We start from the raw sequence: 17,413 nt of genomic DNA, 5'->3' as shown, positions 1-17,413 counted from the left end.
AATGCTTTCCAATTATTCTCTCATTTGATCTTTACAACAACCTTTTGAGAGAAGTCCTATTATTATCCCCATTTTACAGATAAGAAAATTGAAAGTGAAGGAGGTTAAGCGACTGGCCCAAGGTCACACAGCTAGTAAGTGAGGCAGAATTTGAACTCAGGTGTCCCCGACTCCAGACCTGGCATCCTATCCACTATGCCAATTAAATTAAATTAAGCAGAGAGCCCAACCCCTGTCTAAAGATAGGAATTTTCCTAACTCAGGGTTTAGAGTGATTGTGACTGCATGCAGAACTTTTCCTCTAAGATTCACTGTAGCGGAACAGCAGAGAACCATAGGGAGCAGAGGGGGTCACTATATGACAATCTAGGGTTCAGACAAGTCAATCATTGTAACAGAGAATTATATTAAATTTTAAAATAAAAGCCAGAAGAAAGTGTATACTGTGCATTAAGTTACAAGTCTAGACAAGGAGGAGCAACAGTGGTCACATAGAGAGGTGCATTCCTATGGGGTAAGGGGCCTTCTAAACACCAGTTATTACCCAATAGGCACTTAAATTATAGAGAAAACACAGGGTCATTTTGGTTTCCCAGCTGGCCAGTCACTAACCTGGGGGAAGTTGGCTGTGTCTTCAAAGTAGGAGATATAGAGATTTTCTAACGTCTGAGGTGGGCCTGGGGGATCTGAGGCTGCTTCTGCAATGGAGCACAATAGAAAGACTCCTAACTTTGGACTTCAAGCACTTTGGGTGACCTTGTGCAAGTCACTTAACCTCAGTTTCCTCAGCTGTAAAATGAAAGAGTTAAATTAGGTGTTTTTTTTTTAAGTTACTTCTAGGTCCAGACCTATACAAACAAGAAAAAAAACGACAAAACGTATAGTTCCATGGGGCTGTCCATTTACAGATACACAGAGACTTATTCTGAAATGATATTATTTATAACAAGAAAGGGAAAATATAACACCCTCCTCTTATTACCTCTGTATTTGATACAGTGCAGGTATGTCCTTACACACACATACATACATACATACACACACACACACACACACACACACAGCACATCACAAAGTTATCACCATAAAATAACATTTAATTAAAAGGAAGAATAGTGGATAACAATCTTTATCTTGCCAAGAGGCTAGATGGACTGATTCATGATAGAAAAATGCTCTGCAGCCATAATAGAGCAGATTGAATGGCTGGGTAGATGTAATGTCATTTTAGATCTTGATTTTTTATTAGAAATGATGGTAGTCTTGTGTTGGCAAAGCATTTAGAGATACCAGGCTCATCTGCCTGTAATTTTCTGACTATCCCAGATAAGGAATTCCAATCATCTCCATAAAGAAGGAGGCATGAGGAAAAGAGGAGTGAATGTCTTGTGTCTGCTCCCAAAGATGTTCTCAGCAGAGTGGCTTTCACACCCCCAAGCTCCATCTCTGCCATTGCAAAACTATTAAGGGCATGCCAAGTTATTGTGCCTAATCCAGGAGAGTGGCCAAATTCTAATAATGGCATCATTAAGGGAGGAATATTGCCACATTAAATACTGCATTACTCAGCTTCGTTTTGCCAATCAGTGATGTCAGCAGGATCCTGTTCTTTCGAAAACTTAATTAAATTCCTTCATTCAGATAATCAACATTTGGGCTTCGAACCACTCTTTAAACACAGCCATTCTTTGTCTGGCAGCTGTGAGAACGTTTTATCCCATCCTCTCACAGAAGCAAGTGGATAAAAAAGTTCATTTCCCCTTCAGATAATGAAATCCTGTTTGGGGCACCAGTCACTGGTATGCTGCATGTTAGTGTTATAGTTAAAGCCTGGCACTCATTCCAGCCAGATGGGGATCGCAATAAAAGATTACTCCTTGGAAAACATGTGGCCTAGAATAACTTCATTGCCTGAGCACAGCAGGCATTCATCCTTTCCTCCAGGCATCATAAAAAAATGTTTTAAAACTTGTTGTTCAGCTTAATATAAAGCATACCAAAGTGTCACCTTTGAGCTGTCTCCTGTCGATTTCCATCATCCTTTCAAGATCCTTGTTGATTTGGAAGTAAGAAGACTTGGGTTCGACTTCCAGGTTGGTCTCCTACTACTTTAGGCAAGTCACTCTCTTGGACTCAGTTTCCTCATTTGTAAAAATGAAAGATTGGATTAGTTGACTTCTAAGATCCATCTCTAAATCTATGACCATTTGGTCTTTCAGTCAATCAAGAAATATAGCTGCAGCTTTTCTATGTTCTCCTTGATGTAACTATGCAATAAGGGACCAACAGAGTTCCTGCTTTCATGGAGTCTTGAGTCTGACACGAGAGAAAAGATATGGAGACAGGTAAGTCTAACATAAAGTAAATGTAAGTGTTCAGTAAGAGTCTTCCTCCTTCCCAAAGGATGCTGGGAACACAGAGAAGAAAGTGCAGAAGTCTGCCTGAGACATCTGCTACCCATCCACTCATATGCATGGGCAAATCCCTAGACACATCTGGACACACATACATTCTTATTTGTCACATATTTGGATACTTCTGTCACCTTGAGGGTAAAAACTGACTTTTGCCTTTGTATTCCCTGTGTCTAGGAAAGAACCTGCAAAGATTAGGTGATTAGTGAGGGCTTGTTTTTTATTATTAAATCACATATGGTAATGCTTTAAAAAAAAATATGAGAGGTTTCATGGAAATATCCTGTTTGTTACTCTGAATCCTCCATTGGAAGAGAAAATGGTTTAAAGCTCCACACTTCATGCCTTATTTCTTCTTTATTCTAAAGACTCCTAAATGGTGGGGGATGGAGAGGCAGGGTGGTGAACAGTCATAGCATCTCTAAGGTGTGTGCCCAAATGTAAGATCATGTGTGTGGGTGGTCTGAATGTAGAAAGGTGCTCATAGTTCACGTGCACAGAGAGGTTATGTGGTTTATCTCACCCATCAGGGATCTGAAGGAGGTCTGGGTCTATACAAATAGCTTACTGTTGCGGGGAGGGGCAGGTAAGCTCTGGGACAGGTGAGTCTGAGCAATCTCTCCTCTAGTCTCCAAGAAAGAGTATCAGACTTGATTCTATCTCTCTGCCCCTCCTCAAACATCACTGCTCTAAAGCTAAGAGAGGCTCAGAACAAAATCACTTCTCTGATGGCTTTGAAGAGAGAGGATACCTTATGCTCACCAGCTTGGTTCTTCTCCACCAAAGGCTAATTACTCAAAGACCATCACAATAGTGAGTCAATTCATTTATTTAAGCAAAAGAGTAAACAGAAACTCAAGAAATTCTATAGATGATACTGTAATAAAGTCAAAATTAGTATAAATGAACTATTTGGCTAGAATTAAGTTCTCAGATGAGACCAGGAGACAAGGAAAGATCTTCCCCAAAGGAGGTCAATTCTCCACAGTCTCTAGAATTTCATTCATATTCATGCCCATCATTCTACCTCCCTTGAGGAGACTGTTCTCATTATATTGAACCCATTCGTTAAGCCTTTTATACAGGCATCCAGTATCATGCTCAGAATCCTGTCTGCTGATTAAGAGTCATTCTATCTCTACCCCTACCCCACCAAGTAGGAACTCGGCTTCATATTTGTGCAATGTGTTCCTCGATGCTGCCTCCTGCACAGCTAGAGTGAAAAACCATACTTTCCAAGGGTGTTGCCCAACCTTAGTGCTGATGGGAGCAAGAGAATTTGTTATTTCTGTCACAATTTTCCCTCCCTCAAGTTTTTCTAGTGGTTTGAACTTAGGGTAATTTTCATGGCCCACCTCTAGTGATTATTTGGAGGAAGCTGTGAAGGGGATAACGATAATAGTCAAAAGGTAGAAAAGAAAGAGCTGAGACTTTGGGGAGGGGAAATTCTTACCTGAAAAGGCTTGACTATATGGGGGGGGGGGAGGGTCAACTGCCTGCGTCTTGAGGCTTATGTAAGAACAAAGACATTCAGTTACCCAACTCTACTAAAAGTGAATCATGCGGACCGTGTAGTTCTGGGGCAGAGGAAGGATTCTGTAGCATCTGACTTTCTTTTCCCAATTCAAGTCTACCATTTTGGAAAGAATATATAAGTTCCTGGGGCTTACCAGAGGCAGCCACCAATTGCTTACTTCTCTGGGGGTTCAGCACTAAACCCCAGGACAGCGCTCTATGTACATAGCAAAGGAGCTGAGCCCACTAGAGGGATTTTTTTTTTTTAATCCATCAACAAAGGCATAAATTCATTAGAAAAAGAAAAACAGAAAGGCTCAGTATAGGAGACTCCAGAGATTCTTGCACTGGCAACCCAAGCAAAGCAAGACTTGAGGAGCAGGTGCCTAAGAACAAAGGCTGAAACTGCAAATTAAAATAATACCAAAAATTCACGATAAGCTAAGAATTCTGTATTCCATTTCATGCCTAATAAACTTGCTCTACATTTCATATGTTGTTACCCTGGCACTTGCAAAGGAACTGAAAATATCTAGGGAAGATCTAGAAATGAAGTAAATTTGAATGTTTCAAAGGCCTGAACCCTTGAATAGGAACAAAGATAAACAAAAGATATTTGGTCGAAGAAAATTCCCTTATTGTAGTCAGTCCATGTGAGCCTAGAGCTTTAGTTCTGAGGTGCTGCTGGTTAAATACCTTCATAGCTTGTATCCAATCATGTCTATGGAGAATTGATGCTAATCTAACCGATGTGTATAGGAAGAGAGTGAAACTGGAGCACCAGTATTTAAAGTCAATTTTCTTTTGGATGAACTATCTAGCTGGTGTGTCTGCATTACCCTAAGTCATTAGACCAGCCCTTCCCTTCTGTTGCACAGGCCCAATCCTCTGTTTTCCCTGACAACAAGACAGTGTTTGTCTTCCCTAAGGCCAAGGCCTCTTAAACCCAGCTCTGTGTGACTTCCCCTGATGACTTCCAAGAAAAATAAGTGTTTAATAATCATCCCACCACCATCATCAAATGTTCCGTCTTTATGCTAGGGCAGACAGAATCTTCTTCCCTTCGTTATAGTGAATAAAGCAGAAGCCTGTATGCCCTGAAGGTGCCTTACTCCTCTACTTGACAATCCCACAGGAAGCACAAGACTCTGAAGCTATGAAACCAGTATTTACCAACCAGCTTCCTGTAGTTCAAGGTAATCAGAGCTCCACACATGTATTGCTCTGGACTAAGTTGAGGGTGATGGGAAAGGCAAGCACAGTCTGACTGTGAAGAAATGGGGGAGTCTTTTCACAATCCACCGAGTCCATGGGGCTCTTATTTCTTAATGGAGTCGCCATGCTCCCATTAGAAAATATGGTGCCAGATTATTCTCTTAATTGTTTCATGCCAATGTCTAAGTAAGTATAGGGTAGGAGAGCGATTACGGAATAGAAAAGGTTTCTCCCTGGTTTGTGGCCTTTCTATGCAGCACAGTCTCCATCACCAGCTGCCTCCTTGCTTCTGCAGCAATAACTAAGCCCCCAGGGAAGTCTGCTTGAACACTATGCTCATGATCCACAGAGCAGACTTCTTTCTAAGGGAAAACCTTGATTCCATTCCAAGATGTATGTTTTTTACAAAAGTGATTCAGAAGTCAGGAATCTTCCTTCAAATCTATAGAAATGTGCAACCTGCAAATGCTACCAACCTAAGGGTTAGTCAACAAGCATTTAGTAAGTGCTTATTGTATACCAGGCACTGAACCAAGTGCTGGGGACACATAGAAAGGAAAAAGCATGGGGACTTCTCAACCATGTAACTAGAATACTCTCCGAGCCAGCTTCCCTCAATACAATTCTATGGAGTTATTGTAGACATTCCCATTTTACAGTCAAGAAGATTGAGGTTCAGAAAAGTGAAATGTTGGACACAATCTTATGGTCAGCAAGTAGAACAGAGGCATAAAATTAGTGCCTGAGGAACAGTCAGAGAGACAAATGAGAATGACTGGCATTTACCAAGTATGTTTAATATTTATGATCTCATTTGACTGATCTCCAAAGAGCCCTGTGAAAGGGGTGCTACAGAGCTTATTTGTACAGGTGAGGAAAGTGAGGCACGTACATGTGAAGGGATGTGACCATGGTTACTTAGCTTCTAAATATCTCATTGAGAATTTGTGTCCTGTTTAAAGTCCAACCAACTCTCTGTCCATTGGATCACACTATCTCTCATGACTTAAGATCTGGCTGTGCCCTGTCTTTCTATCCCTGGTGGCATTTGTGCTTGGTTGGCATTGCACTGTCATTGTTTGTAGACCTATATCATCTTTTCAATATATTGTCAGTGCCTTGAGGGTAGGAGCTGCATCTAACTTGTCTCTCCATTCCAATCCCTCCCCACCTCACAGTGCCTGGAGTCCTTTGTGCCCTGGAGGCAGTCAGAGCTCTAACTAGCCATTTTTGCATTTGGGTCCATTGGGATGAATGAAATGGCAATCAGAGAGGAAAGAGGTCCCTGGACTAAAATATTGTTATAGAGATCCCGGCCCTGGGCAGGTTCAGGAGACTGCTGCCTCCCTTGTGGGTGAATGCTCGGAGACACCAGACATCAAGTTTCTTCTTCCCTTTTTCATGCATTTTAGAAGAAAATGGACTGTGAAGGGTGAAAACTGAAAACACGTACAACATTCTTCCTTATCAGCTACAAATGACTCCAGAGGCTTTTCCACTATCTATATATAATAGCTGGTTCACTATTCTCAGCCTGAAATGACCTGAGAGAGAGAGAGTCAACACCTGATCAAAGTGTGGGGCCCCAGCGGACTGGCCTGGAGCAGAGGCTCCTGATATCTGTGAGATCTCCCCCAAGAGCCAGTATGCTTAATGAAGGAATTGTACAGACACTTTATCCCTTTTAAGATAAGCTAAATTAAAAGCTCTTACTATCATCCCATCCCTTTTGTCTTTCTCCTGACCCTACCTGTCTATTATGAAACATGTCAAGTGTTCTCCATGGTGTGTTTTGGTCCCTCATGCCTATCTTTATGACAAGGCTTTTCAGAAGTGATATGGTCAGAAGAGAGGAAGCTAAGGAGGAGTGGTAGCCAAGAGAGCTTCTTGGACTTCATCATGGCTGGCCTTGTCCTATGGTTTTTCCACATCAGTCTTATCTCCCTTACTAGGCAACTCAGTTCTTGTGATCAAGGACTTTTAACTTACATTTCTTTGTTTAATAAAGCCTTGATGAATGTCTCTGGCAGGGCCTATGTAGATACCCTAACCTCTGTAGATGTTCAATAGATATTCATTTAATCAATATGACTATTGGGGAATCATCCCCAAAGTAAGTCCCTGCTTAATTGAGTCAAATGTAGGAGCAACAACAAAAGGTTTAAGGGTCAAAGACTCAGGTTTGGAGGGAGGCTTAAAGGTCAAAGAGTTCAGTGACTGCCACAACACAATAGGTCATTTAGTGACTGCTTAGGATTGCTTGTTTGATTTCCCAGGGTCTTAGAGTCTCAGAACTGGAAAGCATCCCAACGGTCATCTAGTCTAACCCTTACCTCAAGAGGAATCTACCCTGCAATCCACACAACAAAAGGGCATGCAACCTTTTACTGACTTCCAAGTTAATATAACACTCCCAAGGCAAACCATTGCATTTTGGCTTCATTCTAAGAGAACATTGTTTTCTTTGAATTGAGCATAAATATTCCTCCTCATCCCCACCCATCACTCCGAGTTCTACCATCTGGGGCAAAGCAGACCAAGTCTAGGTTTTCTTCTACCTAGCAGCTCCTCAAACACCAGAAGATCATTCGGTACTGTTTATGTTGAATTGAATAGTCAAAGGGGCTCAGAGAGGAAGCAACTGGAGAGGGCCCATCTGCAACAGATCAGATGAAAGCCCTCGCCTTCTTGACCTCTGTTTCCTCACCTAGAAAATTAGGGGCTTGGACTAGAGTACCTTAGAGGTGCCTTCTGACTCTGGACCTCCAATGAGGGGGAGACCATGGACTCCTGAGTAAATTCATTCTATATTTGGACAGAACTAATTAATTATTCAGAAGATTTTGAGTTTTGTTTGTTTTCTTGATCAAGCTTAAGTTTGAGTCTTTGTAACTTCTCCCTTTCAAAAATTTAAGATTTCCACTTCTGGGATCTCTCTTCAACAATACAGAATTAAAGCTCTCAATGCCTCAGTAGCTAGTGTTCCAGAGTGCCTGGGACTGAAAGAAAATTTCTCTCAGGGGAGCCAAACTCAGGAGGATAACCCTCTCTGAACCTGGCTGGAGTCCTTAGAAGACAAGTCCATTAGCAGACACATGAGGTCCTGGGAACTCAACGGGCTTCCAAAACCCTTCTGGAGCTCAAGTTTCACAAGAGTCCTTCCATGAACTCTGCGGACCCTCCACCAAACCTGGAGGGATCAGAGGGTGATATCAGTGGAGAAGTCACTGAATGCTGGGCAAAGAAACAACCTGAAAAAATAAATACTGCTCCCTAAGGTGCCTGGTGCAAATAAATGTTCTCACAGCACAAAAGAGAACAGAAATTATGGCATGTGACCAAGTCAAATAAATGTCCGAAGTAAGAAAAGTTATAATTATTGGCAGGCTATAGGCACTAAGATTTTACCTTTGTCAGCAAAGTGTTACCAAGGATGGATTCAGTGTAAGAAGCTGTGTTTATGATAATATGTATGTGGCAGACCAGAAAAAGGCAGGATGGGGTGGGAGGGGGGGAGTGTGGGTCTTAGGATGAGAGAAAAAGATAACGGATAGGGTCAGGGATACACAGAAACAAAATATTGGGAATCTCCCAAAGTCCATCAGGAGCAAATACTGGGAGAGAACCTTCCACCCAAACTTCTTGCCAATGCCTCCCTCCCCTTTCCACTTCTGGAAAAAGTACTGACCCTCATACCAACCCCTACAGCAGAGAGTTCAAGTCCCAACTCTGCTCCAATCCTCCAGCCTGAGGCTTCTTCATGATAGTCATGGGCTGAACCTCTCACACTCTCTGTCTGATGAGAAGTAGGTACATAGGAGAGCACTCTCACTCCTTGGATGAGCAGACAGTGATCAGCTAGAATCCTTCTGGTAAATATGGAGGACCACTGAGCCTTTGCATCTCCTCTGCCCCACTGCCCTCCCCTCAGCTTGTCCTTCCCATCTTCGCTGATGTGGTGCCTTCCAGGACCCCAGGGATTGCCATCTGACCTACTATGTGTGCCACAGCTGAAGTTTCCCAGATATACTTCCTCCTCTAATAAGAAGGGCAGTGCCTTGGGGGCAAGAGTCGGCTCCCATCTCTGTGCATATCCCAGTGCCAGGCACTTCAGAACTGTTTCTTCATTAATAGATTACATACCCCAGAGAGGGTTTGTAGAAAGATGACAAGACAGACTGGCACAGCAGCAAGAACACTGGCTCTGTAGCAGGGGGAACACCTGCAGTCAAATCCTCTGTTTGTCCCTTCCTTCAGATGTGACTTTTGCCAGATCACCTCCTTTCTCTGGCCCTGTTTGCTCACCTGTAAAACAATGGTACTGGACCAGACAGCCTCTGAAGTCCTATTCCACCCTTGGTCCCTCATCTTCCTGACATGAAATGGGAGGGCATGTGGACTTGATAGCTAGGTCTCTTCCAGTTCTAGGTAGGTAAGCCTGTGATAAGGAGCACAGAGGACAACTACATGCCCAGAGGGGGAGATGGGTAACAATGGGCAGATTGATCTCACTGATGAGGCCGTAGGGTCATAGAGGCCAACGTAGACCATTGACTTAACCACTCGACCCTCCATCGGACATCAGTCCAGGACATTTGAAGTCAGTGCCTTCCCACACAACTAATACTGCAGTTATCTTGAATGTAGCCTGTTAATATTTATGTTTGTGTTGCGGAATATAATCTTCCCAAGGCCAGGGCCTGGTTCTTTCTTTTTCATTTTATTCCCAGCACCTAAAACACTGTCCGAAACATGATAAGCACTTAAGAACTTGTTGTTAGTCATCCCTTAGCTTCTGTCCTCCAGAGCTGCTGGTGAGTGTGAGACAGTCGTCATGAATTCAGTTTCTGCTCCATTGGAGTGCCGTTAGATCAGAATCTCCTTGAGGCCAGGACTGCATTCTACCTCTTTTCGTATCCCCGGCATTTAGCACAGCGTCTGACACACAGTAAGAGCTTAATAAATGTTGGTCTTTTCAGTGATTGTTCCTGACTCTTCCGGCTTCTCAACCCTAGAAGACCCTCCATCCCCACGTCCAACAGCTGAGTTCTCCCTAGAACCTCCATTTGAGGCCATGTACACTCCCCTGCTGGTTGTCAGGGACCTCCCCTCCAAACACATATGCACACACATGTGCATACACACTCATGTGCACATGCACATACATATATGGACACATGCATGCACACACATGCACATGCTGTTGTCTTCCACCATGAGACTCTAAGTTCCTCCAGGGAGGGGGGCAGTTTTTCTTTTAGCTTGTATTTGTATCTGGGGCACTTAGCACTGAGTTGGAATATAGTCAATGCTTACTAATTGTTCTCAATCCCTCTCCCTCCCTCCCCTGCTTCCCTTCCTCCCATAAAATAATAACAGTGAAAGTAGTAGTAAAGAACATTTGAACAGTAATTTGAGCTTTGAAAAGACTTTACTTATATTATCTTATTTGAACCTTACAGATCTCCCATTGTACAGATGAGGAAACTGAAACAGACAGAAGTTAAATGACTTTCACCAGGTTCGATATCTAATAAATTCCAAAGGCAGTATTTAAATGCAGATCTCTTAAGTAAATATCCAGTGTTTTCACCAAAATCAATGGATTAGAAAACTCTCTTTTCTTTTTCAGTAATCCATAAAGGAAGCAAGTCCCCCCAACCCTATTTGGAATTCTTCTCAGCCAAAAAAACCTCTGGAAACCCCATTAGAACCTCAGAGCCTTATCCATATTCTAGAGGAGTAGTGTTCAGGTGTCTCTGAATGGGACTCTGATGACCTGGACAAAGACAGCATCCCCAAGCCGTGATTCCATGGGGAGCCAGTTCCCCTAAGGTCTCTATATCTGCTCATGAGAGAGGGGGCAAAAACAGGAGATGTCTTTCGAGGAAGGTTCAAATTAATTACTTTTTCTATCTTAGCACAACACTCACCACCTGACAAGCACTTAGTAAATGCTTTTCATTCATTCATTCAGTCTCCTCTTCAGCTAAACAACATAAAATATTCTGGAGACAGAATAAGTATGAAATTGTGTCTCTGGGAAGGTGACAGAGGCTGGGAGCCTGAGAGATTTATCCATTGGGGCCACGGTCCAGAGCTGAACAGGGCTGCCTTTGTACTTGGCTGGAAATGTTGGCTATCTGTGGTGCTGTAGCCATTCTCTCCCCTTCAGTCCAAGCATCTCTGATTACCTGCTGGCCTATTGTGTTACCTTGTGTCACACGCAGCTCTTTGTTGAGGAGAACCCTCCATGAAAGAGGAATCCCTTTATCCAGTTGCTGCCAAGCCTGTTGCCTGAACAGATATTCTATGCCCCTTCCTCCCAAAGGGGGAGGCTTTCAGAAGCTGGTAAAGTTAGAAAGGTAAGCAAAGAAAGGAGATGGAGGCCCAGCTCTTCCTGGGGAGTCCCTAACATCCCCCCTTGCACAGATATGTGTACAGTGCCACTGAGTCTTCTTTCACAGTTTTGTCTTGTTGTGTCCTGAAAACTGAGGTCACGGTCCCTGTTGGGGTAGCCTCTTTGTGAGCAGCTCAAGGTCTTCAGGTCAGTCACCCTCAAACAATGGGAGGCCTGCCTCCTGCTCAGCTCCTATCTGAGAAACCAAGGGACAGGGATTCCCCAGGTCTGGGTGCAGGTCAGAGTGAGAGCACAAGGTTGGGCTACATAGGAAAGGGTCTGTTTGGATATGAACTTTAGAAGTAGGTCTATGCAGCCAGGTGGAACAAGGAAAAATCTCCACATGGGGGAAAGATTCATCATCCATGTGGCCATTTTCAGAGAGAGTAATGACTTTCTTGGGACAAAGCAAATTGTTGTTAGATGGCAACTGCAATTTTCAACCAGAATTGAAGAGAAAGAAAGAATGGGAAAGAAAAATGACCTCAGGGGCTCTGGTCCCTGTGGTTCTTGGGTATGTGAAATACCCCAGACAAGACGAAATCAGCCCTCCGAGAACCAGGATCCGTTTGACTAACACTGGTGTCAGGAATTTAATGCAAACGAAAAATGGCGATTCCTGCTGGTTGGCCAGTTTAGTGCTCCGAATAAAAACCAGTTCTCCTAAAATAAGTCAGTTATTCCTCTGAGGGTGATCAAGGCTACCGAGTAGCAAATTAATCTTCAATAGCCATCCAACCACTTTGAATGCTGGGACCAGCTTGAGGATTTATTGCACTCTTCCCTCAAAACCCTTAGAATCTGAGGAGGATTAAAAAATTTAAAAAGTAGCTACATATATACCCATAAACATATGTAGCTATTTATGGAGGTGCTTAATTTATATTATAATATTAGTATAAATAATGTTTAATGTTATGGATAATTTAATGTGTTGTTGCATGTGTATATGTTTTGTGCATGCATGTGCATGTGTACATATGTGTATATCTATATGAAGGATGTATGGTTTTGGCACCTTGGAGAGCTCCCTCCATCGACTCACACACATATGATTTGATAAATAAGTTCTCTGGAGTTTCCTGAGGCACAAAGGGGTCATGGTCAAGGGCATACAACTAGCAAATATCAGGCAAGATGTGGGCCCAGGACTGCCTTATTCTGAGCTGAACTCATTATTTATTATATTATCTTCTTTAGAATATACACACAGACACATACATATATATCTACATACACATATGTATGCATACAAACATATGTAAATAATTATAAGCACATGTGCGTGTGTGTTTATATTTATGTCCTACATGTTTATACATATATGTGAATAGTAACACATTATTGCAAATTATAGGGCTTTATATTAGAAAATGTACTTGTGAGAGAGTGTGTGTATATACATACACATGTGTATCGATTGTGTGTGAAATGGTTAGCCTACAATCAGGAATCAAGCAGGAGAAGCAAGACAAGGGACATTATCAATGAGGGACATAACTAGAACAAAGGGCAGACCAACCAAGCAGCCAGGGTCAAAACTCCCTAACTGAGGGGAAGGCTGAGCAGACACCAAACGTAGAGGGAAAGTGAGGAAGGCAGCCCACACACACTCTGTGGAGGATTTAAGGGAGACATGAGGAATCTGGGCACAGGATGGGCCATCATAAACAGATTATAATTGGCACCTTTGGAGGAAGTTGCCATGCCAGTGAGATCATAAATCTCTTGAAATACTGAAGTGGAGAAATGAAATAAAATAAAATGATGACGATGGTGATGATGACGACAGTGATGATGATGATGACAACCAGATGCTTGTGCCTCAGAATTCATAAAACCATGCACAGGAAGAAAGATACTGTGGGACTCAGCTAAAGTGAAGTATGGGCTAATGGCTATCTGCATATATCCCAGACGGGCCAATACAAAGTTGAGGGGCCTTGAAAGGGACACAAGGTTTGTTTCCCAGAGACCACCAGGTCATTTCACAGGTTATCCAGTAACCATCTTTGCAAAGTCAACTCACATTCCTTTGAGATGGAAATGGGTAGGAGAACTCAATAGGTGGCTTGAAGAACTGTCCCTACCCACTCACATTCTACTTGACAGCTAACCGGCAGACAGTAGCTCCAGAGAAGGAAGGCAAGAGGGGCTTGGGAAGTTGGTGGGATAGAGTGTAATGGCAGCCCTGGATTCCAAGGGCTTCTCAGCCCTCAGCTAAGGTAGAAGAGGCATGAGTGACTGAGCTTAATTTCTTCCCTTGGCAGAATAGGTCTTATGGAATGGACCCTTGAGGCTTTACTGTTGTTGTGGCAGGATTGAGTGATACTAATTTTGCCTCTTCCCCCCTCAGGGTTTTTAGGACTTTCTTAAGGCCTTTTGAAGTCTCAGGATAAGTTACATGTTTGAGCTTCAACACAGGAGGGAGGAAGAAGTTGATAGGATGTGAAAGTAAAAATATATGAGCTTTTACCCTAACCAAAAAACTCTAAGGTTAATCCTGATCATGTGAGGAGAGTATACTGTCTGTTTTGAGGCAGGAAAAAGAAGAATAGAATTTATTTTTTCCCAACTCAGATTGTTGTGAAGGCTGGGGAACATGCATTGAGTACAAGTTGCTGTGAAAGCTTGACAGATGTCTGAAAGGTACTTGGGTGTTCCAGCTGGGTAAGGCTATGCATGTACTCCTAAGCAACAAAAGAGCTGCACAGAATACACACTCAAAAAATGGGTATTATGTGGATGCATGGGTGGATGGATGGATGGATGGATGGATGGATGGATGGATGGATGGATTCTTTTTCTCTGACAGAGAGATCAAGATAAATAGAATTCTGAGTCCTCAAAGTGTATATAGTATGGAGAATGCTCAAAAACAAACATAAAACAAATTAAGATGATAAATGACAAAGAGGAGTTTGTGGTACTATGAGATCAGAGGAGGGAGGTGATATTTGAGCTGGACTTTGAGGGAGGAAGAATATGTCAACATTGCAGAAATATTGGCAGAGTAGCCCATATATCCATAGGGATTTGTGTGAACAAAGTCAAAGGTGTAGGAGAACACAGAGGGTATTAGGAGTCCCTTTAGGCTGAACTTGTCTGAATCCCACTGCTGAACATTTGATTCCTCATTAGAAGGAGATACAGATAACATGCCAAATCTAAAAGGCAGCATTGTCAGTCAAGCTCTGAGTTCTGTAAAATGACAAGTTTTTGGCAATCAGAGCTCCTACCCCTGAATTTATTCTGTCTTCTGATTGGACACTGACCAGGTGAGTGATCAGTATATGACTCAAGGCAGAAGAGGCAGGTCGTCAGGCTAAGAAAGTTTGACTTGTGCATCGAGGAATTCTTGAAAGTTTATGGCTCTACAACAGCATAAATGTGAACAGCAGCGACAACTTCAACAAGGAAAGAAAGAAATTGTAACTGAATTCAGTGTCCTGATAATGACTAAGTATGGGCCCAAAAGAAAGATGAGAAGATGCATCTTTCTTTCTGTGTTGCTGGGGACATACATGTAAAATATTGCATCAATTGTCCATCTCCTTTGATTTGGATGAAGGTGTGTGATTTGGTGAATGAGAGGATCTGAGTTCAAATCCTGCTTCTGTCACTTATTACTTGTATGATCTTGGGCAACGCATTTCAGGCTGTTAGGTCATATTTTCCTTATGTGTAAAGTGAGGGTGTTAAGTCAGGTGCTTCTGAGATCATGTCTAGCTCTAAAATATGCTTCTATCTATCATTTACTTTTTCCAAATGAATTTTTTCCCTCTTCCTCTTTTAGTCTTTGCTATAGAAGATGACTCTGGGGCAAGAAAAGAAGAGGGATATATTTAGAAATAAAGATTAGTCACTGGACCTGAGATTTCATTGAGTAAGAGAGATTAAGTGATTTGGGGGTTCTAGAGTCGGTATCTGTCAAAGTTAGGACTTGAATCCCTGACTTTCTGGACTCCAAGGTCAGCTTTCTATATCCATCATTCTTTGTTATTTCTCAAAAAATGAAGATGATGCAACAACAAAAGGTACCAAGAAAAATTCATTTTAAATGGAAGTTTCTGACCATTTACTGGGGGGTTATGGGATGATGGGCACACTCATTCACTGTTCAATCATACTGGGAGACCATTTGAAATGATGGAAGAAGAGATGATAAATAATTCCTACACTGTGCCCCAGAGATGCCGTTGTGAGGTCTGCATCCCAAAGAGGTTACTGACAAGAAAAGCTGACCTTAAAGGTAAAAAAAAAAAAAAAGTGTTCATGGCAGCTTATTTGTGATAACAAAAAGCTCTGGGCAAAGTAGATGTCCAACAACTGATAAATGGACAAGTGAATTATAGTACATGACTATAATGAGACGCTATTCTACCATAAGGAATAATGAATACAAGGATTCATAGAAATTGGGAAAGATTTGTATGAGCTGGTATAGAATGAGAAAAGTCATGCCAGGAGAGAAATATACATAATGGGTGCAATGGCGCCAATAATGGCAAAACCTAAAAACCTCAAAACATGGGCCATGTGCAACGCCTGACAGCAACGCCTGATAGCAATGCCGCATTCCTGAGGATGAAAGCCCCATCTCTTCCTTCTTCCAATGACATGCTGCTTTCTAGAGGAATGGAAAACATAACTTTTTTTAAGTGAATCAAAAACGTTAATGATGTCAGCTCTCCTTTGTCCTCATAATTCATGAAGTATTTTCAAGAAATGTTTGGGAATGTCTCTTATTTAAAAGCAAAATGTGTCAATGACATTTTTAAGGAGAAAATTGGAAAGTGATGATGAAAGACATCCTTGAGGATGAATATGTGATGTTTGTAATCGGAAGGAAGGAAATTTGAGAAGGTGGGAGAGAGAGAGACAAAAAGGGAAGAAGGGAATGGAATTGAGAAGCAAAAGAATTGGGAAAGGAACTGGGAAGGGAAGAGAAGTAGAAAGGGAAAGGGAAAGGAAGGAAAGAAAATGGAAGGGATAGGAGATGTACGGAAGGAGAGAGGAGGCAGGAAATCTCCCTAAAACTCTAAGCTTCAGACATGCTGCTGACATCCTTCCTTACCTCAAAAAGTCATCTTTCTAAAAAAAAGGAGAAGAAAGAAGAGAAAGGCCATTCAGAAAAAGTAACTACCACATGGCTAGATTTAGAGCTAGATGGGACCTCAGCAGCATCTGATTCCACACTTTCATTTTTATCCATAAGGAAAATGAGCCTCCAAGGGATTAAGTGACTTGCTCAAAGTCTCCCAGATAGTAAGTGACAGAACTCCAATTTGAACTCAGAGCCTCTTGTCCAAAACCAGGTCCATTTCCAAAGTGCTTTGTCCAAATAGATGAAAGGGACAGGAGATAGTCATTGTCAGAATGGAAAGAGAAAAAAAAAAAGAAAGGAAGAGAAGAAGGAAACAAGGAAAGAAAAAAGTGAGGGAGGAACAGAGAGAAGAAGAAAAAAATAGAATAATTAGTGGAGGAATATAAGCCCTCTTCCCATTAAGAATATGAAGGTGGCAATGGCTTGTGAGATAAATCAGAAAGGAAAGATGTCAGTGTCTGGGAGAGTCTCTGAAGGAGCTACTCCTGCCAGGGTCCCCAGGCAAAGTTTGCCCACATTCCTGAACACAAAATCACTCTACATTCACCCTGAGGTTGTTTAGATCTGAATATGATGATAGAAGCAACATGAATGAAGTCATGTGGTGATGGAAATCCCCAGGGGACATGGTGTTCACTACTGCCAAAGTAGAAGGATCACCTCGAATGGAGGGATGCATTCACCCCAAACCTTGTTGCATGCTCTAGACGTAAAGCTGTAAGTCACTGGATATCAGCAAGACCTGCCTTCAAACACCAGCCA

General features: G+C 42.2%; 1 long non-coding RNA gene across 2 annotated transcripts in view; it reads right to left on the bottom strand.

Moving 5' to 3' along the window:
• LOC140532384 (uncharacterized) overlaps positions 1–9,632 on the bottom strand; it is a 31,776-nt gene extending 22,144 nt beyond the window's left edge. The window contains exons 1-3 of one of the 2 annotated variants that reach the window (XR_011976487.1): positions 9,450–9,632; positions 1,998–2,316; positions 613–698 (exon numbers count right to left, since the gene is read on the bottom strand). This is a non-coding gene — a long non-coding RNA (uncharacterized lncRNA). The remainder of the gene's footprint in view (positions 1–612; positions 699–1,997; positions 2,317–9,449) is intronic. The other variant, XR_011976486.1, reaches the window with a different exon arrangement.
• Between the last annotated feature and the right edge of the window lie 7,781 nt (positions 9,633–17,413).

This window comes from Notamacropus eugenii, chromosome 3 (genome assembly GCF_028372415.1).
Source record: "Notamacropus eugenii isolate mMacEug1 chromosome 3, mMacEug1.pri_v2, whole genome shotgun sequence".
Classification (NCBI taxonomy): Eukaryota; Metazoa; Chordata; class Mammalia; order Diprotodontia; family Macropodidae; genus Notamacropus; species Notamacropus eugenii.
The sequence above is the reverse complement of the archived record's forward strand: the minus strand, read 5'-3'. Positions and strand labels throughout refer to the sequence as shown.